Below are 12,405 nucleotides of genomic sequence, written 5' to 3'. Positions count from 1 at the left end.
GGAAAGCAACCAAGAAGGATATCAGGGAAAGCAGGCACTTAAGAGAAGCAAGAGGAGGGTGGGGCAGGAGGGAAAGGGGACGAGTAACAGAGGAAGAGGATGCAAACACAGAAGGGATTGTAATGGAGAAGTCCTGCAGAAGAAGAGGAACTTAGGTAGTGGCTGGGGAGGCTATTGTTTTTAAAAAGAGGGCAGGGTGAGGAAGGGCATGTCTGAAAAACTGGAAGTTTACCAGAAAGAAGAGAGTAAGAACCAATGACAAAGTGATGGGTGGAGAGGAGCCTATGACAGGACGGAGAAAGGAGCAAGTGGTCCGAGGGGGTTAGAACAACTGGGTATCAGCCAGGAAAGGCAGTAGTTCAAGGTAGCAGATCGCTTGTTTCACAAAGAGTGTCCAACAAAAAGGCCATCTGTTGGTCTGCTTTGAATATTTGTCCTCTCCTCTGCCTAAGCTCCTGTGGTCTCCTGTAATAGTCTACATCCTCTCTCCTAGATTTTCTTTGTTTTTCCTCCCTACAGTCCAGACAATAGACTCAGAAACAGATTTCTTGAAATTGTGTGTGTATCTTCAAGATTAAACCAGATATGAGCATCTTCTCCCTCTTTTCCCTTCCCTGAACACCAAGACCAGCCTAGTATAATTAAGGCATCTGCTCAGTATCTTCCTTTGCCCACTCTGTTCACGTAAACAGATGACCTGTTTCTGAAATTACAGTGTTTACGGGGAAACTCAGTCGTGGATAATGGTGCATGTGAGAAGCATGGTTCACGGTAGGCGTCAGTGCAGTCGTGTGGCACTGTGATCCTCTCAGCTGTAGTTAATCATGGCAGCCCTGCCCCTGGGCATGCGAGACTGTCCATCTGCCTGTGTCCAGATGCTTGGGCAGATACAGACTAAAAGCGCCGGGAGATCTGACTGAATTTAGACCATTTGGCAAGCGATAGGTCCAAAAGGGAGAGTAAGGAAGACGTTATGCTGCTGAAGCCCAGGGCCCCGCACTGCGGCCCCAGGGAACTGGGATCCAGTTCGGTAAAGGAATCCACGTCAAACTACAGTTTGTAAAGGGACTGGGCGGCGAGGCCAAAGCCACACTTGGTCAACTTTTTCGAAACCCTTTGGCCCTTGTTGGAGGTTGATTTGGAAAACACTTCCCTGGACTCATACGTAAGGGCAGGGTTACCTCTCCTCCTGGTGTAGTGTTTTCCAGATTGCCTGATCACAGGCTCTTGTCAAATTATGCGCTTCCGGCCCCACCCCAGACCTCTCAAATCAGATTTTTCAGGAGCTAGCCCTGAAGAATCTATGTTTCATATACAACCCAGCAAGATTGGTAAATACCAGTTTTTAGAGGAGCTGAACAATCTTAGGTGTGGAGGTAGGGGCATGATAAGACCAAAACAGGATCTCCCCTGAAGGCAGTATATAATGAGTAGACAGTTTTCATAAACGCCCCAGACAACCTCTTGGTCTTCCCATGTGTAGTCACTTCAACATCAACACAGTCATAACAACATCGTGTTATGACTCAACCTTTTCTTTTTATTTTTTAAAAACTTTATTTATTTTTATTTATTTATTTTTGGCTGTGTTGGGTCTTCGTTGCTGCGCCCGGGCTTTCTCTAGTTGCGGCGAGCGGGGGCTCCTCTTCGTTGCGGTGCGCGGGCTTCTCATTGCGGTGGCTTCTCTCATTGCGGAGCACGGCCTCTAGGGGCGCAAGCTTCAATAGTTGTGGCACATGGGCTCAGTAGTTGTGGCGCATGGGCTTAGTTGCTCTGCGGCATGTGAGATCTTCCCGGACCAGGGCTTGAACCCGTGCCTCTGGCAGGCAGATTCTTAACCACTGCGCCACCAGGGAAGTCCTTGATGTGATGTGTGAGGTCATTAAGCGAGTCTAGATCTGCATTTCCCACCTTAATACCTTCACCTCCACTGCTTTTCCAAACATGGCTTTAAGACAACACAGGATGAATAGACCTGTGCTTTGGCTCTTTTGGTCCCTGAACCGAAGACCATGCCTGATGCTTTCCATTCTGCTTCCCAGGAATTAGAATACTGTCCCTGAATGCTGGTTTAGGGTTTTAATGTTGCTGCCTATTGACAGAGTATACCTTGATGCCAACTGCCTGCAGTTAAAACAAAAGTTAACAGGAATTGAGCTCGCCCTGGGTGCCAGCGTGTCCTCGAGAATAATAACCCATTTTGTCCTCAGGCCAGCCCTATAGCATACTTACTGTTCGGATGCGGTGCTTTGCTTAAGGATGCTGAGGTACTGGGAGGTAAATCAGGGACCCCTAGATCACCCAGGTAGTAAGTGGCCCGACAGGATTCAGATCCAAGAATTCAAGCTTCCGGTTTGAGCTTTTAAACCTGAAATTATTCTGCCTCACCTGGCGTTTCCCATCCCTGTGCTCACCTCACTTGTGTGAGATGAATGGTTTCAGCTTGAGCTGGTTCAGCCCTCCACGGACAGCTGGTGGACTTTTGCTTTGTGGTGTCATCATATTGTACCAGGCTTAGCAAGGGTGACTGCGGCACGGTACCCAGGCCAGACCCCTGGGCCCCCGACAAGCTGTCTGTCCCACCTTCTCTGAGGGAAAGCGGATGCCTGTCTTAAGCAGCCATGCCTTGTCCTGGTGACTGTCGATTCACCCATCCACTGAACTTGAACTGCTTTTGCAGATGGCCCGTCTACTCTGCTTGGGCACTGCTTTTGCTCCCGTACCATGTTATGCCTGGAAGAGGGCAAGATTCCTCTTCCCTTCATACCTGGGAGCCACCCATCCCCACCGTTAGCCCATGGCAGCCTTGTCTAGTTCTGCTTCTTGTCCTTTCCTGACCCTCCTGCTCTAAGTCCCCGGCTGCAGTTCAAGACGTGCTGCCATCAAGAGGGAAGCAGACTCACAGAATTCTGGAGGATGGCTTTTGCTTAAGACGCCAGAAGGACCAAGATAGTATCACCACCAGAACTGTCCTCACGTTTGAATTCAAATCTATTTGTGTAGCATGTACTCACCTCTCCTGGCTTTCATTTTTTCTAAGATTTGGAACAACTAACTTTCCCAAAATGTGAATTTTCATTCCTTTTCAAATCTGGAGGGTGTCCCATTACCAATAAAAGAATGCACTGCATCTTGGTTCACACCATTTTAAAACATCAATGACCCTGTTCAGATTCTTTCCCAGAGTACTAAAAATGAAAATTCTAACCTCCTTTGCAGAGTATGAATATAGCCAAGTAGTCTGGACAGGTGCAGCGTCCTTAGATGTTGTTAGACACTCTCTTGGGTGAAAATCATCTGATTCTTCTGTCCTAAATTGAATAGACAAATTGTGAACCTGAAGCTGTGTGGCAAAAATTCATGTCCTGATCGGTGGTTCTTCGAATATAATGAATGCACGGTGAGAGTCCATTTATGATGGGATGGAAGATACAGACACCTATGGATGTAGATCTTGGCTGTGAGATTTAAGAGAAAGAATCTAAGCTGATTGGTGGCCTTTGTTCTTGATGTCTAGGATTTCAGTTTTATTGTTAACTCTGTGTACAGAAATCTCCTAGTTTATTTCTCCTTGAACCTCTAAGTATCGTAAAGTCAGTTTAAGACGTTGTTTAAGTAATGCTACCAATGTTTTTCTTTTGATTTGAAATGGAATTATTGAAATAAAAATATTTGTCTATCTCTGAGGTGGCAGCTACACATCCTTCTCATGGCTTCTTACCTCACTGTTGTTAGGATGGCCACTACCCTTCCAGCTACCATGCCCACATTCAAAATAAAAAGGGGAGAGGGGAACAAAGAGAAAGGATCTTTTCCCCTGGATTTTGTCATTTTATTCGAGGAGGAACGGTCTCCCTGGCCCACTGGCCATGCCCAGTGTTTGCCCTCCTGGAGCACAATTTGTGAAAAGGGATCTGACTGCAAGTTGAGGAAGCCCATGCATATAGCATCGGTGTTAGGCTTCAATGGACCAATGCATACAAGATATCTGCACATAATAATAATTGAGGGAATGATAGGTAACTCGTTATCATTAGGGAAGGCTCTGTAAGGCACTGTCAAATCTATCCAGAGATCTTCTCTTTGCTTTTTCCTATAGTGAATACTTCAGTTTCCTATATCCATCTGAGATATCATGGTAACATTTTATGCCATTATACTGAGACTCTCTTAGTCTTAGAAATGTACAGCTTTCAACTATACTCTTCGTTTTACTTGGTTTTCTAAATTAACAAATTCTAAATGTAGCAAAGCCTGCAATTCTTTTCCTGATTTTATCTTCGTGATTCTGAACTCATTAAGTGATGTAAGGCTCTGTTAGAATCTGATTTGGGAACTACTTGGCCCAAGTTGATAAGAAAGACTCTAATTGGTCAGATTCAGAGTTTTCAGAGGCCAAAATGCTGTGACTCAGCTGACTCTCTTCACAGCTCAAGAGGAAAAGACAGGGGTCTCAGGAGGAGCCAACTTATTTCCCAATAAGAATCAGGAAGAACTTTCAGAAAGTAAAATATATATTTACCACAATTCTGACACTTCTCAGAAGTACTGCTATAAATAAAAACACATTTATAGATGATGTGCCATATCTATTGTGCTCTATGGTGCTTCCAGAACTGATTGTAGTAAGCCTTCCCCCTGCAGGCGTTTCACATCTCCTGGTTGACATGCCCTTACACAATCTGGAGGGGAGGCGAGGCTCCACACAGAGGCCCCAAGGAGCCTAGCAGTCACTGCCTGGGGGGTGGGGCTGGGAGGGGCACTCAGGTACTTCTTTTTTTTTTTTTAAACATCTTTATTGAAGTATAATTGCTTTCCAATGGTGTGTCAGTTTCTGCTGTATAACAAAGTGAATCAGCTATACGTATACATATATCCCCATATCTCCTCCCTCTTGCATCTCCCTCCCTGTCAGTGCAAGAGTGTTCCCTTTTCTCCACACCCTCTCCAGCATTTATTGTTTCTAGATTTTTTTGATGATGGTCATTCTGACCGGTGTGAGATGATATCTCATTGTAGTTTTGATTTGCGTTTCTCTAATGATTAATGATGTTGAGCATTCTTAAAAGACATTTATCCTCAGGGAAAGAGACTGCCTTCAAGTCTTCCTGGCTCTGCCTCTAGAGCCTGTCATAGTACCTGGCACAAAACGGAGGCTCAATGAGAGGAGATACAGGTGGTGTCACTCAGCTTAACTGGTCACTTAGAACACTTACTTCAAACCAGCGTATCCAATACCCGTCCCATATACACCATCGCGAATTTCATAATCCTGTGTGAGTGTGTCCTTGCAAAGTGTGAGTGTGCGAGGCTCACCTCCCCCGAGCTGTCCCGAAGGGGGTTGATAAACGTAAGCTGGTTTGGTGCACTCTTGGATTAAAGCTTCACGTTTGTGGGTTTGATTTCTGAGCAAAAATCTGTATTCTGACTCCCTGCACAGCTTTACCCACAGCTGTTTTGACTTCCTCCTCTCCCCAGAGTACGCTGTACATTTCTTTTAAAGCATTCATGTTCTGTTTGGTGTTGTCGTCACCTCGTGACAGCCATCCACATCAGTGTTATTGCCCCTGTCCCTCTGACTGCATTGAGAACCCCTAAAAGTCAGAGGCAGGTCGTGATGGATGCATGCTCAGTTCGTCTGCTGAGAGAAGTGGAACAGAATGGAAAAGGATAGAAGAAACAGAGCGCATTGGAATAAACCAAACGCACGTGGCTCATCCAGATAAGCTGCACAGGAGACGTCAAGGAGGTGACAGTGACATAGGACAGCGGAGAAGCACTCTCAGTGAGGAAAAAAAAAAAAGGTGCCCACGATCACTGAGCTTGAGAGGGAAAATTCTTTTCAGTAGAAATGTTTTCCCTATATAGTTTGGGTTCCATCTTCAGATCACAGGTTATTTGAAGTTGAGTCTGAGCCAATTAAGAACTTCCTCTTGTTTCTCCTAAAGGAAAATACCCAAGGCTGTTGGAAAGCTTAGGGTATCGTGTTCTGCTCCCCACGGGGCACCTTGAAGTCTGGTGTTTGTCTAGCGAGAGAGGAAGGGTGTTTCTGCAACAAATGCTTTTGTAAAAAACAAGATGGTTTGGTCTTTGGCTGGGACCCTTGCATAGAATGGCCACATCAGCGACAATGAATTTAAATTCCTCTCCAGAAAAAGCATGGATCTCTTCTAAAATGGAAATGCTGGCGTTTGTCTTCCCTTCTGCTGACAGAAGACATGAGCCGTTGAGCTTTTTGTCTCCTCTTCATGCAGAACCAGCTTCTTAGAAAATTATTAGGGTTTCGCTGACATCGATCCAGAAGGAGACAGGAAGGGAAAGAACATGGGGAGTGAGGGGGAAAAAAATCCCTGTTTCTCTTCTGCTGTCAAAAAGAAATGCACTAAAATCAGTTTTTACTTGAACTCACTCTGTGTAAAAATACAAAGTTTATTTCATACTTCTGCAAAATCCCCAAACCCATGAGGGCTCCTGGAAACAGGAGAAAAGTGTCTATTTTAAAGACATAATTGTTGCAGTTTTATTGTAAGTAGCAGCTCATGGGAGTGCGCAGGATTCGTGGCTGGATGGAGAGGCAAACTCGGCACACGTCAGCTCACAGTTTCCTTCTCGCCTCTACAGAACTCTGACTGAGGGCATCTTCTCGGCTCTGGAAGAAAGCTGGCAAGAGCCACTTCCACTTCTGGGGACCAAGGTGGCCAGAGGGAGCAATGGGGGTGAAGCGGACAGCGAGTCAGGGCCTCACCAGGCTGGGAGGGCTCATGCGGTGAGCACAGCTGGCGGCAGCTGGGACTCCACTCAGGAAGCTGAAGCTGAGGTTGCCGGCTGCTCCCACAACCAGCTGAAACTATTTTGTACCCAGAAAACAAAACAGATAAAAAAAGAGGCACACGGGAGCATCATCTCGCTCTTTGTGAAGCGGGGGATAAACCAGCGCCTGTGCCTTGCATTCCAAGCCCTTTGGATCAGGGTAAAATTGACTCCAACAAAGCAAACGATGTATTATTAATGTTGCTGTTTCTTTTAAAGATTTGATACGGCAGGCATTGCAATAGAAAGGGAAAGGCTCTTCGAAATTGGCAATTCTTTTTCTTCAGTTCTCTCAGTGGGATGCTATATGCCTCTTTTCTCCCGTTTTACTTTTTTGGGGTTTTTTTTTTTTTTTTTTTTAAACAAAGAAATGGGAATCCAGGAAGGAGAGGAAAAAGGATGCAGCAAGGCATGCAGGGGAAGGGAAAGGGAACCATAAAAACTGTGGAAGAAGGTGGACAGGGGAGCAGAAGGTGAAAGGTGAAAGCAGTTTGCATTAAAAATCAGAGAGAAGGGAAGAGTAACGGGGAGGCATTGTTACGCTTCCAGAACACTGATCTTGCACCCTGGTGGTCAGTGTAGACATCGCAGTACCTTTGGGGAGACATGCACATTTCCTCATGTCTGCCCATAGGGAAGAGCATCAATCTCCCTGGTGGTCTGGGTCTGGGGGAGAGATTGACTCCCTTGTCCCAGCTCTGTCTTGTGCCCATCCTACCAGAGGGTGGATCCTGGCATCTGCCATCACCCCCATGGTTCTGCAGAAAGTGTCATGACCAGCATGGTCCAGCATCTTTTCTGCCGAGGTTCACACAGAGACCGCACAGCCAGACTCACAGTAACCTCAGAGAGAGAGAAAGACATCCAAACATGACGTTTTGTAGTGTCTGTTCTCAAATAGCGTCCAGAGAACAGGAAATCCCATTCTTTCCTGGATCACGTTTAATCTGTCCGTCATCCAGCCAGTATTTAGGGAGTGCCTGTTCCTGTCTGCCAGGCACCATGCGATCCCCCCCTCCCCCCGTCATCCACACCGTTATTGAGCAATAACTGTGTGCAGGCACTGTTCTGGGAACTGGAGATAGAGCAGCCCCAGATGAAGTCCCCGCCCTCATGGCGGGCCCAAAGACAAGGCATCGGCCCAGTGTTGTGGGCTTGCATATTACTTATACACTCAAGGCATCCAAAACCCTCCCCCCAAATCCCAAATCATACATTCAAGGGCTTACTTGGCATTTCCACTTGGAGGTCAAATTGGGCGTCTCAAGCTTGATGTGTTCTAAATCACACTGTTGATGTCCTGGTCCCCCTCCACCCGTTCCCCCTGATTCTTCTCCATCTTAGAAAAAGAAAACCCCATCTTCCAGGTTTTCACACCAAAATAAATAATGAAAGGAGTGATCCTTGATCCCGCTTCTGCTCACACCCTAGACCCAGAGCGTTGGACATTCCTGCTGATTCTAGGTTCCAAATATATCTAGAATTTGAAAATTTTTCTCTACATTTACGCCCAGTTTTCAGTGCAAGCTTCAATCACCTCTAACTGTTATCCTCGTACCCACTGCTGGGTCACTCCACAGCCAAGTGAACCTTTTCAGATAGAAGTCTGGTCATGCCACCCTCTGTGCAGAGCCCTCCAGGGACCCCTTTCTCTCCCAGAGGAAAGGACAGGGGCTTCACAGTGGACATAAGGTCCCACACCACCTGCCCACTGTTCCCCTCTCCCCTCCCCTCCCACCACTGTCCCCTGGTTTCCCTGCTCGAGACGCAGCATCTAAAAGAGGGAAGTCCAAGAGAGTACCCTCTTCAGAGCATGGAAATCACGTCATGATAAGGAGGGATGCTGCCGAGTAGGGCATGAACCTATCCTCACTAAGATGCTCTTAGACGTGGCAAAAAAGACCAAAGTCTAGAAGGAGAAACTCTACAAGAGACGTGAGAAGAAAGCACTGTGGTGCCCCAGTTCTTGATTAAGTTTGCCTGTAGGGTGGGACGGGATCAAAGGATGTTTCACACAAGGTGTGGTATTTTAGGAATACCCTCAGGAAGGGTAGATAGTTTCTGGGTAAAGAAGCCCTAGCCTTTCAAACGGCAGAGAGAGAAGCTTGAGCATGTGCAGAGGCACATGGTTGGGAAGGTCCGGGAGGCTGAGGCATCAGAGTCAGTGAGCGACGCAGCAGGAGGTGAGACTTGAGAAACAGGTTTGAGCCAGTTTGCCAAGACCCCCTACACATCAAGCTGAGAAGCTTAAATTTTATCCTGGAAGCATTGAAGAGACAATAGAGTGAAATCGACATGGATAGGCGTGTTCAAAGCATTGAAGTCATCTACATGAGAAGGCTGAACTACTGAAATGTATATTATTAGAAAACAGGAATGCACGTTACTGTATATTCAGATAAGAGTCACGACAATTCCTGGTGATGTCCCTAGTCCACCCCTAATTGCTCCGAGTGCGTGTCCTCGGCTGTAAGCCAAGGATGCTGAACTGGGAGATTTCTGAGATCTCTTGCAACTCAAAAACATTTCTGTCTCTATCTGGCGAGCTCATGTGATCAGGGAATACTTCCCGGAAGAAATAAACCCAAAACTGGCTCCTGAGGGAAGAGTGGAGCTTGCATAGGCCAAGAGGAAGGGAAGGGGAGTCTACCGAGGGAGGCATGGCGAGAAAAGAAAGAATGAGGTTAACAGTGCAGGAAACAGTAAGCCCTTTGGAGACAGGAGACACGTCTCTCATCACAGCTGCTTAGTACCTTGTAGTCCAGGGCCTGACAAATGGTTCTGCAGGAACAGGTGAATGAAGGAAAGGGGGTGCCCGGTGGTATGTGGGAAAGTGCAGCAGGCGATGCCCCCAGGTCTGGCAGGACCCCCTCGTGGAGGACCTGTGGGTCCATGTCCATGAGCAAACATGCCGTGGGGACTCCTATGAGACGGCCGTGAAGTTGACCATTGCAGGCAGACTTTAGGAAACACCCCCTGTGGGATTTGTCTCTAATGCTGAGCAGTAGTCTCTCAGTGGCCCAAGACAAACTGATTTCCTGTACGTAGCAACCGTTATTTGTTTCATGGTGAAACATCCCCACTGGAGACAAGAGAGCCCAGCTGTGTTTGGGTTTTACAGGCTGTCTCAAGATTCCTCTCAGATGTTTTGGTTTATGGCAAAGTTGAAAATACTGCATTATCATTATTGCCATTTTCATTTATTCAGCTCCCACTAATAATTAATGTTTACTGAGTACCAGTCGTGTGCAGTGAGATTCAATAAGCATAGAATTAGACTTGGCCTCTGTCCAGTGGGCTTGTGGTAAAGAAGAAAAATACAAACAAGTTGTTGCCCAACTTGTAATCTCTTTAAGATATGTTTGCTTCAGAGTCTCCCTTTGGTGAAACTTTGCTAAACTGACTAGAGCCAAGAAATCTGACTTTAAGCTTGCCATTACTGTTTTATACCAGTATTTCCCAAAATAGGTTTTATGGGAAGGATATTGATAGATGATATATATTAATAAAAAAGAATGCCCAGACAAACGAATTTGTAAGCAGTGGTTTCAGCAGAAGTAAATATGCTCACTACTGCAGGATTTGGCTGAGATTTTAATGGGTTAATGTGCCTTGTAAGCCCCAAGAAAGAGAAATAGTACGTAGATTTTTTAAAAACTTATTTGGGCATGGAATCATTCTCTAATAGACTATAAAAATGCAGTTTTGCAAAGCTGTTCTAAAATTCAGAATGATTTTTTTTTAACCACTGAAATGATTTTATTTCTCAGACCCCTTTGCTATCCTCTCAATTCACCAAAACCTTGGTAACACCTCCTTATTACTGTCGAGGAAGGATTATGGATCAATGGTTGATCCAGGAGACCCTTCCTGGAATCCCCACAGTATTGGGGCTACCCAGGCAAAGGTCTGGTACAAGAAGGCAGTCTTTTCCACTGCAGTATAAAGATTCGAGAACCATGCTTTTATGAGTATTAAAACAACTGGAATCCTTGAGGCACACTGCAGTGGCTAAAATAAATAAGATGACACTTCCAAGTGTCAGTGAGGATGCAAAGCATCTGGAACCTTGTATGCTGAGTCATTGCTAGGAGTCTCAGACAGGGCAGATGCTTCAGAAAACTTGGTACTTTCCTAGGAAGTTAAACACTGCACTATGACAGAGCAGTTTCGCTCCTAGGTGTTAATTCAAGAGGGATGAGTAAAAATGGCCACAAAAACACTTAAACAAGAATATTTTATTTGTAATATCCATAAGTAGAGGGTGTAAATGCCCCTCAGGAAAAAAATTAGGTTAAGCAAAAGAAGCCAGATATGAAAGATTAGATATCATTTCATTCCATGAATTTAAAGTTCTCAAACTGGCAAATTCATGGGAACAGAAATCAAGTCAGTGTTCACCTCGGCATGGGGGCAGAAGGTAAGGGGAAATTGACTGGAAGGGTCTTGAAGGAATTATCTTGGGTGAAGGAAATGTGCTGTTTCTCTATTGGAGTGGTAGTTCCATGAGTGTTTACAGCTGTCACAACTCATCAAACAAAACACTTAAGATCCGTGCATTTGATTGTATGTAAATTCAACCTCAATAAAAACATGGAAACAAAATAATTGGAGCCCTTTCCTCACAGAGCAGCTTTGAGAGATCTGTTGGCACATCCCGGTCGTGAATTCCCATGAGCACTTGCCTACGGAAAGGACAGGAAATGCCAAATGACCCATTTGTCATGTCTCAGGGGACAGTGTTCATTCTAATCTTTTGGAATGAAAGTGGTCAATCCCCAGATGCTTAGTTGTGGATCAGCTTGGACAGCTCTCCTGAAGGGTCATATTGGGAACCAGTTCCATGCGTGTTGTTTCCACGTGCTCCTGCATATCCTCTTACGAAAGGACACGTTTCTGATACGTGATCAGCTGATGACTTGCCCTTTATTTTTAAATTAAGGTCATCACTGACTCTTATGTTTCTCCCCAATCATATTTTCTTTATCTCAGCATGGCATTTTGCTTATTTGTTGCTGGTTGCTGGCCTTAGACTCTTAAAGCATCCCCTCGATATTATGAGCAACACCAATTAACCATAGACATCAAGGACTAAACACAAGTAAAATTAATAGCTTTCCTGGTCTCTGCCAGTATCATTTTGATGAGAAAGGCAGCAGTGATCAATTGTTATTTAACAAGTCATTAAACTGAGAGAAGGATGGGCACAGCCACAGTCCACTCATCAATTTACAATTGATGAATAATTACCTATTTTTTTTCAAAGAACTTTATTCCCTCAGTGTTGCTCTTAGATTCTCAACTTGGACCAACAAAATCTTTGACCAGATTGTCCTTTGGGGAGCAAGTGTCCAGGAGGCATTCGTACATCCACCCTGTCTCTCTGTCTCTCTCCACTCTTCCTCCTCCTGCCCTCCTTCCCCTCCTCATCTTCCTCTTCCTCCTGCCATCACCTCAGTTCGCACGTACAGAGCACTTCCTGTGTACCCAATGCTCAGTGTCTGTACTCTCTCTTGTATTATTTCATTTAATCACGTCTTAACGCAGACATAGAGAATGGACTTGAGGACACGGGGAAGGGGAAGGGTAAACTGG

The 12,405-nt window shown here is 45.5% G+C and overlaps 1 protein-coding gene across 4 annotated transcripts in view; it reads left to right on the top strand.

Moving 5' to 3' along the window:
• Positions 1 to 12,405, top strand: part of OPCML (opioid binding protein/cell adhesion molecule like) — a 1,053,766-nt gene that overhangs the window by 983,781 nt on the left and 57,580 nt on the right. The window lies entirely within an intron of this gene.

The sequence above is a fragment of the Neophocaena asiaeorientalis genome, unplaced genomic scaffold, assembly GCF_003031525.2.
Source record: "Neophocaena asiaeorientalis asiaeorientalis breed wild unplaced genomic scaffold, Neophocaena_asiaeorientalis_V1.1 scaffold424, whole genome shotgun sequence".
Classification (NCBI taxonomy): Eukaryota; Metazoa; Chordata; class Mammalia; order Artiodactyla; family Phocoenidae; genus Neophocaena; species Neophocaena asiaeorientalis.
The sequence above is the reverse complement of the archived record's forward strand: the minus strand, read 5'-3'. Positions and strand labels throughout refer to the sequence as shown.